The sequence below is a fragment of the Aristolochia californica genome, unplaced genomic scaffold, assembly GCF_029961685.1.
Source record: "Aristolochia californica isolate CCGP_79_NKW_82.1479 unplaced genomic scaffold, dmAriCali1.0.hap1 SCAF_5, whole genome shotgun sequence".
NCBI classification, from domain to species: domain Eukaryota; kingdom Viridiplantae; phylum Streptophyta; class Magnoliopsida; order Piperales; family Aristolochiaceae; genus Aristolochia; species Aristolochia californica.
The window spans coordinates 38,253,301-38,261,335 of record NW_027182214.1 but is presented as its reverse complement, the minus strand read 5'-3'; positions in this window follow the sequence as shown (position 1 = coordinate 38,261,335).

Here is an 8,035-nt window from a genome sequence, read left to right as displayed (position 1 = left end):
AACCATACAATCTCAGAACAAGCAGTAGACGTGGCACGATACTCAGCTTCAGTAGAGGATTTAGAAACACTGTCTTGTTTCTTACATCTCCAAGAAATTAAGGCATCACCTAAAAACATACACCAACCCATAGTAGAGCGACATGTATCTGGACACCCAGCCCAATCAGCATCACTATAAGCAATAAGTTGAAGAGAGGAGCCTGTAGGAAAGAATAACCCACGAGTAGGAGAACCTCGAAGATAGCGGATGATGCGTCAAACTGCAGCAATATGGAGATGACTAGGAGAGGACATAAACTGACTGACCTGATGAACGACATAGGAGATGTCAGGGCGAGTAGTGGTCAAGTAGATGAGACTCCCAACCAGGTGCTGATAGAGAGTAGGGTCATCTAGAAGGTCCCCTTCATCTTTCTTGTATTTGACATTTACCTCCATATGAGTATCAACAAAATAAGTGTCCTCCAAACCAGCCAAGGTAATAATATCTTGAATATACTTATGCTGGTTTACGAAAATACCATTGGCCCAATGATGGACTTCCAGTCCTAAGAAGTACGTGAGCTAACCAAGATCTTTCATATGGAAAGTGGCATGTAACACCTACTGCAGCTTGGTAATCAGTCTAGAGTCAGTGCCAGTAATAATGATATCATCCACATAAACTAGGAGAATGACCATGCCCTTGGCAGACTTATGATAGAATAGAGATGAATCATATTGACTCTGTGTAAACCTGTGGAGAATAAGGGTGACACGAAATTTCTCAAACCAAGGTCGGGGGCTTGCTTAAGCCCATACAGAGGACGACGAAGCTTGCAAACCTGATCAGGAGAGGAGGTAGTCATACCCGAGGGGAGCTTCATGTATACATCTTCTTGGAGGTCACCATGGAGATATGCATTCTTCACATCCATCTGATGCAGCGGCTAGGACTGAGAGGCTGCAATCACGAATATAATACGGACCGTGGTCATCTTGGCAACCGGCACAAATGTCTCCTCATAATCAATCCCATATTCCTATTTTTTTACCAGAGCTACTAAACGAGCTTTGTACCGATCCAAAGAGCCATCAGAGCGAAGTTTTATAGAGAAAACCCATTTACTCCCAAGAGGCTTAATTGTAGGAGGGCAAGGAACAATATCTCAAGTATGATTCTCCACAAGTGCTTGAAGTTATATTTGCATTGCATCTGCCAAGACTCATGTGCCATGGCCTGTATGTAACAAGTGGGAATGGAAATGGAAGGTAAAGTAGCCACAAGAGAGACAGTGGAGGAGAAACCATACCAATGAGGAGGCCTAGAGGGCGAGTAGACCGGCGAAGAGCGGTGGCAGCTGGAGCAGAAGTAGGATCAGGCGTCAAGACATGATTGTGAGGGGGCACAGAGGAAGTGGAACCAGACTCATGTCCACTACATCTTCCAAACACAAAACCAGGTTTGAACCTTTCCACAATTGTCGAAGAATCAACAAAGCAAGGTAGAAGAGATAAATATGCAAATGGCAGCTCAACATGAGATGGAAAAAAATATTGATTTTCAAAGAAAACCACATTTCGAGAAACACGTATACGACGAGCATGTGGATCATAACAAACATAACCCTTTTGAGGTATAGCATAACCAAGAAAAGCACACTTAACTGATTGGGTTATAAGTTTATATCATTCATGAGTAGGGAGATGCACAAAATAAACACAACCAAATGTTCAAAGATTAGAATATGAAGGAGAATGGCCAAACAACTTAAAGAATGGAGAAGCATGATGTAATGTAGGAGAAGGTAAGAGATTGATCAAATGAACCGAAGTAGAAAACACTTCACACAAAAAACGAGAAAGAATAGATGATTCAAGTAAAAGGGTTCTGACCACATCAAGAAGGTGACGATTTTTCTACTCAGCAACACCATTTTGTTGTGGTGTCAAAGGACAAGAGTGCTGAGAGACGATCTCTTTGCTTTGAAGAAAGTCCTAAAACTCATTAGACATGTTTTTTCCTCCAGAATCAAAGCGCAAGACTTTGATGTTGGTAGAGAATTGAGTCTCTAAAAGCGCAAGCAAACGCTTAAATACTAAAAAAACTTCGGCCTTAGCCCATAGAAAGTAAACCCAAGTAAACTGACTACATTCATCAATAAAGGTGGCAAAGTACTTGTAATGCGCATGAGAAACAACAGGTGTAATCCCCCAAACATTAGTATGAATAAGATCGAAACATTGTAAGGCATGAGATGCATGATGAGAAAAAGGTAGAACTTTACTTTTGCCAAGTTTGCATGATGGACATTCAAAAGAAAGATCAAGAGAAGAACATGCTTTTTGTCCCAATACACCAGAATTAAATAATTTTTGAAGTACATCAAAGTGTGGGTGGCCTAGACGTTTAGGCCACATCTTAGGTCCAGAACCGACAACATTACATGCAAAGGAAAGGAAAGGAAAACTAGGACTAATGGTAGAAGGAAAAACATAAAGAGGAAAGAGTCAATCCACTTTAGGCCCCTTCATGATCATCGTCCCTGACACTTAATCTTGCACAACACAATCAGATCGAGAGAAATGGACATTACAATTATTATCGACCAATTGACCAACAAAAATAAGATTTGTGGAGAGGTTAAGAGACACAAAAACATCAGTTAAGCAAGAGAAAAAATCACCAACAACACTGATAGGTAGAGAATTGCCATCAACAATGTTAATTTTCTGATATTGGAAAGAGAAACAATAGTATTGGTCATATAGTTAGAAGCTCCAGAGTCAAAATACCATGGCTTAGATGAAACTTTATGATTACCTGAGAATCAAAAAGTAGAGAAAGCAGAAATGATCATCTGTTGTACCATCTCAGGAGTGACAATGTTCGGGTTTGCTGAGGTTGGAGGTGCAGCAGGAATAGGAACAACCGGTGAAGTAGCAGGCAATGCAGTAGAACTAGAGGCACCAGCGGAGGCATGATAAGCAGTACCCTGCTTCCTTTCAGGTCGAATGGGGCAGGCAGAGATGATATGACCTTGTTTCTTGCAGTAGTTACAAAACTTCCTAAGGCAATCCCGAGCAATATGACCAAAAGCTTTACAACTAAAGCACTGAACAACACGCATGTCTCTTCCCTTAATCCTCCCCTGTGCTGCATAAGCCACAATAACAGGGGCACTAACATTAGCTAGATGTTCTATGCCAGCCTGAGTTACTATATGTTGATCCTCACGAAGAAGTTCACTGAAACAAGCATCTAGAGATGGTACAGGATGACGAATCATCAAATTAGAACATGCAATTTCAAAATAGGAACAGAGCTTCATCAAGAATTGATCTCTCTTGATGGTTTCATGCACGCTTGACTAGTAGAGAGAGCTACAATGGGAACAGTAGAATAAACAATGTCTACATAGTTAGCCCAAAGGTTTTGAAAACTAGAAAAATATTCCTCAATGGAGAGACTTCCTTGACTGAAATTAGCCTTCTCATACTTCAATTGCAAACGCCAAGCCATGTTGTCTTGATGGTAAACCTTGGCCAGGTAACTCCACTTGTCAGCCGCATTTCTATAAGGCCACAAATTGAGAACAAAGTGAGGCTCAACGGAGCCAAGGATTCAGGTCATGACCCTAGCATCCTTGACTGCCCACTTGGACAAAGCCTCAACCTCTCAAGGTGTGGGATTACTCCCATCTATATGACCCCATAACTCCTTTCTCATAATGAATAAAAGAAACTGAAATTCCCAAGTAGTGTAATTTTTACCCGTGAAACGGATAGGGAATGAGTCTAACCTATCAGATAACATGATAAAATCTAGATTACTTGGGACTGAATCTCCCCTTCTTTCTTACTAAATCTAGGACTGAATCTATAGAAGGAGTCGATATAACTTGTTTATCACATGCAGGGGGAGTTTCACTTGAACTCAATCCAGTGAGGAATTTCTTCAAACACCTAAACTTCACTGTTAAAGAACCTTACAACTTCTCACTGCGAGCACGAGATGAGTCCGCTGACCTTTCTCTTTCTATCGGCTCTGCTTTGAAATATTTTCTTGGTAAAGAGTCTTAGACCGCGACAAAATCACAGATGCCAGAATCCTTGCCTAAACCGAACAGATTCGCCAGACCCTTGCCTCCCTTCCCAAGGGCAGACAACTTCGTCTACGATTGTCGGAAGTTCTAGTCGAATACCGAAACCAAAAATGGTAACGACTGTCAAAATTTCCTGTCGAACACCAAAAAACAAAAATCCCAACCCGAAACCCTCTCTGGATGTTCCCGTCAAACACCAAAAATGAAGCCAATGACTTCGTGAGAACCAGATGAGTGTTGGATGTTCCCATCGAACACCACAGAACCCTCCTTGATGAAAAGGACTCCGTAAGAGTCCACCAAAACCAAATCAAAACTGAGAACCTAATCTGACGAACTGAGAAATTGGAAGGAAGAGAACTTACCTCTGAGAGCACCAAAAACGTCGAAGAATACCTTTGGCGCCGAGAATCTTCGAACGTAGCTCTGATACCATGTCAAACGCCTAGCCAATACAACCCAAAAGACCGGTCTGTTAAGTGTGAAAAGCCAAGTACCTAGCCCAGGTGGACCAGGGGTGGATGGAACCTAGCTCAGGTGGATCGGAGCCACCTAGCTCTGACACCCACCGTTCCCGTTCCCGTTCCCGTTCCCGTTCCCTACCGCTTCCGCTGGAATTCGAATACGGAACGTGGTGCCCTGCTTTGATACCATGTTAATCAATTTCTCCAAGACCAAGAGATCGAATTTTATTTTCGATACCTGATTTTTTGTTCGATAGATAGATATAGAAGTTTAAGACAAAAATTACAATGATGCCCTTATAAGATACAAATTTAAAATAATGCCCTTATATATGATAATAGGGACTACAATATTGAATTTAATTGTATCCCTATACTTTGTGATAATATTTCTGCCATATATTTATCATTGAATTCTTTGCATCATAGTGGAATCAAGCATATAGAAGTAAACATCATTTTCTTAGAGACAAAATTCAAAAAGACATGATTGAATTGAAATTTGTTCCAACAAATAAAAAATTGCTGAAATTTTTATAAAATCTCTAAGCATTAAAAAAGACTAAAAAATTAGGAGAGATCTAGGCATGGTTAATATGCAGGAATTTTAGAAATTTTTGAAAAAATAGTATTGGAGAGTCAAATACATAAAAAGGAGTAAAATATTTTCTATCAAACCAGTCAAATCCACATTACAAAAACTAAGAACAAGCTCAGAAAAAAAGGAGTCAAATCCTTGGTACTGAATTCAACCGTAGTTTCTTACAAAAGTTTCAAAAATATTGGAGTCATCGAATTCTTTTGGGTGGAGTTGACTGCTAGTATAAAAAACAGAGGAAGAAAACCTCTATCCAAAAAAGATCAAAATCTTCACCCAACAAGAGAGCTTCCTTATTTTGATAGAGAAGTAGAGAACGAAGAGCCTCTAATAAGAAGAATGAGGAAAACACCTGGTACTCCACCTCAAGCTGAAAAAAAATCAACCTCCTCCTGCATCTTCACATCCTTCTCCATCTTCAGCTCAACTCAGTCTATCCACTAGGACTCCAATGAAGAAATACAAAGAAAGGAAGACGATTGTCATGCCTAGGCAGTCGTAACTTGCTCAAAGAGGAGCTCTTTCTGCTTTGGAAGGACCATCTATAGGACCCTTTGCTCCTCTTCACCTCTAAGTATACATAAAAAACAGTAAAGTTTGGGTGGAGCCAACATTATTGGATGAGTTGCATGACTTAAGGAGAATACTAGAGTAACAAGAAATTCAAGCATTCTGTCAATCCACACGTTTCCCAGTTAGTGAGCTGGTTGTCCAAAACTTCTACTCTGAAATGTGAGTAGAATATACAAATCAACTGACTATTGATTCATCTTTCCTCCAAATATGTTGTCATTACCACCAGAAGCATAAATGGATTTTTGAGAAGAAAGAATGGAGGATAATTTCTTCATCTTGGCAATTTTCCATAGAACTCTTTGGGACTCACAATGGCCCAAATCAATCAAGACCTTAGTGGGAATGAAAAGATCGATGATCCCAATTTAATGATAGTTCCAGACAAAATGATATCATTGATTAGTGGATACACTATAGAGAGAAAAAGTGGATAAGAAAATCAGATTCACATACAATATAGTAATTTACTGTATCAAGCATGGGCATAAACTAGACATTGGAGCATATGGTTTGATGCCATTATGGGTGCACACAAGCAAGGATATAAACTTAGTTCACGGCTAGATCCTCACTACTCTCCTACAAAAATCAGACCTAATTCAAGATTACCGAATGAGGAGTGGAGGGGAGTTTGTTAATAAAATTACATGGAGAGTCATCTTGACACACCGATCAGGCTCTCATGCCACTCAATAGCTAGAGGAAGAAGTTGAAGGAAGAGAAGAGTTAGTAGTGGAAGAAGAAGAAGAGCCTACTCTAGCTTAGAGTGGAACTCAACAAGTTCGTATTGAACTTTGCTTTGACTTTTAAGGAGTTCAAAGAACCCATCTTCCAAAGACTTGACAAGATAGACAGAAGGCTACCTCAAATTGAGTACAATATTGATCCCTCCCCAGTCTAAAGTAGTTCCATATCATTTGTAGATGGATGACAATTTAGGAGAAATCAAACAAGAAATGGTTGAAGTGTCCCAATAGACTGAAACATCTGCACAAAGGGAGGTCAATAGTCAGACCTTCAAATCTATGTTCGAGGCCTTTGGGATTGATATAGTACATCCCCCAAAGAACTAGCCCCCTACCTTAGCACCTTCTCCACCCATTGATAGTTGATTTTTTGTATTTTAGAGTTGTTGTTTGTTATAAACTTTGAATGCAATGAATGTAATCTATTTTAATTTTTATCTTGTGACTAATTTTTTTTATGATTCTAAAAGGGGGAGAAATATTTAAAAATAAATGAGTATCAAAGTCCTAAAGTAAAGGTAAGTTAAACATTTCAAGACCGATAAACAAGTTAGAGGTAGTAATTTAGGCTAAGTGTCAAAATTTCTAACTTAGAATGCATCATATGACATCATGCATTGAATTTTTAGTCATAAATTTGTCATCATCAAAATGGGGGAGAGTGAGGAAGAAGAAGCTCATAAACTTCTCAAAGTACTAAGATTTTGATAATAACAAACATGTGCATTTGATGATATCACCTAAGTGAGAATATATTTGGTAAAACAAGAAAATTCAATAGAAAGAGTCAACTCTACACGAAAGGATTCTGGCACAGAAGCTAGAGAAAGTTGTTGTAATTTAAAAATTCAAAGTTCTAACACTTTTAGGAAAAGTAGGAGTTGAGCATATTGCACTATAACTGAACACAGAAAGAAAAAGGAAACAAAACAATTTTGAAAAGTCATTACAAGAAATGGCTGGAGTCAAATCCATACTCATATAGAATCAAGCACATGTACTAGGAGTCAAGTCAAAGCTCAGAAATTCAAAATTTAAATCATATCTTAGCAGAATCTCTCATAGGAGTCGACTCCATAAGGAGTCAACCCCATACAAAAAACATCAAACAATGAGTTAAACCCAAGTAATAGTGAGTTTTGATTTATTTAAGGAGTCGATTGTTGTAGGAAGAACACGTGTATGAGAGTCAACTACATCAAAATGATTCAGCCCCAACAAAAGTTGTATGACAGGAAGATTTGACCCTTGCAAAAAGGAGTCGACCCCTACATAAAAAGAGGATACAGGATTTGAGTCAAACAGAGGATACTAGCCCCAAGCTTTAAAACTAGAATTTGAAGATGTTCTCCAAATCATGTAAGTGGCCTATCAAAATAACAAGAAGTACTAGGAGAATTTAATATTTTTCAAAAAAATTGGAATTTTCTTTCAAATTTTTTTTATGAGATGTAGGAATGAGCATGATATTTTTTTGTAATTACTATTTTTTTAACTTGGATTTTATCCTATAAACACCCAAGTCTTTTCTAACCTAAACAACAACTTTGTCCACGAAAATTCC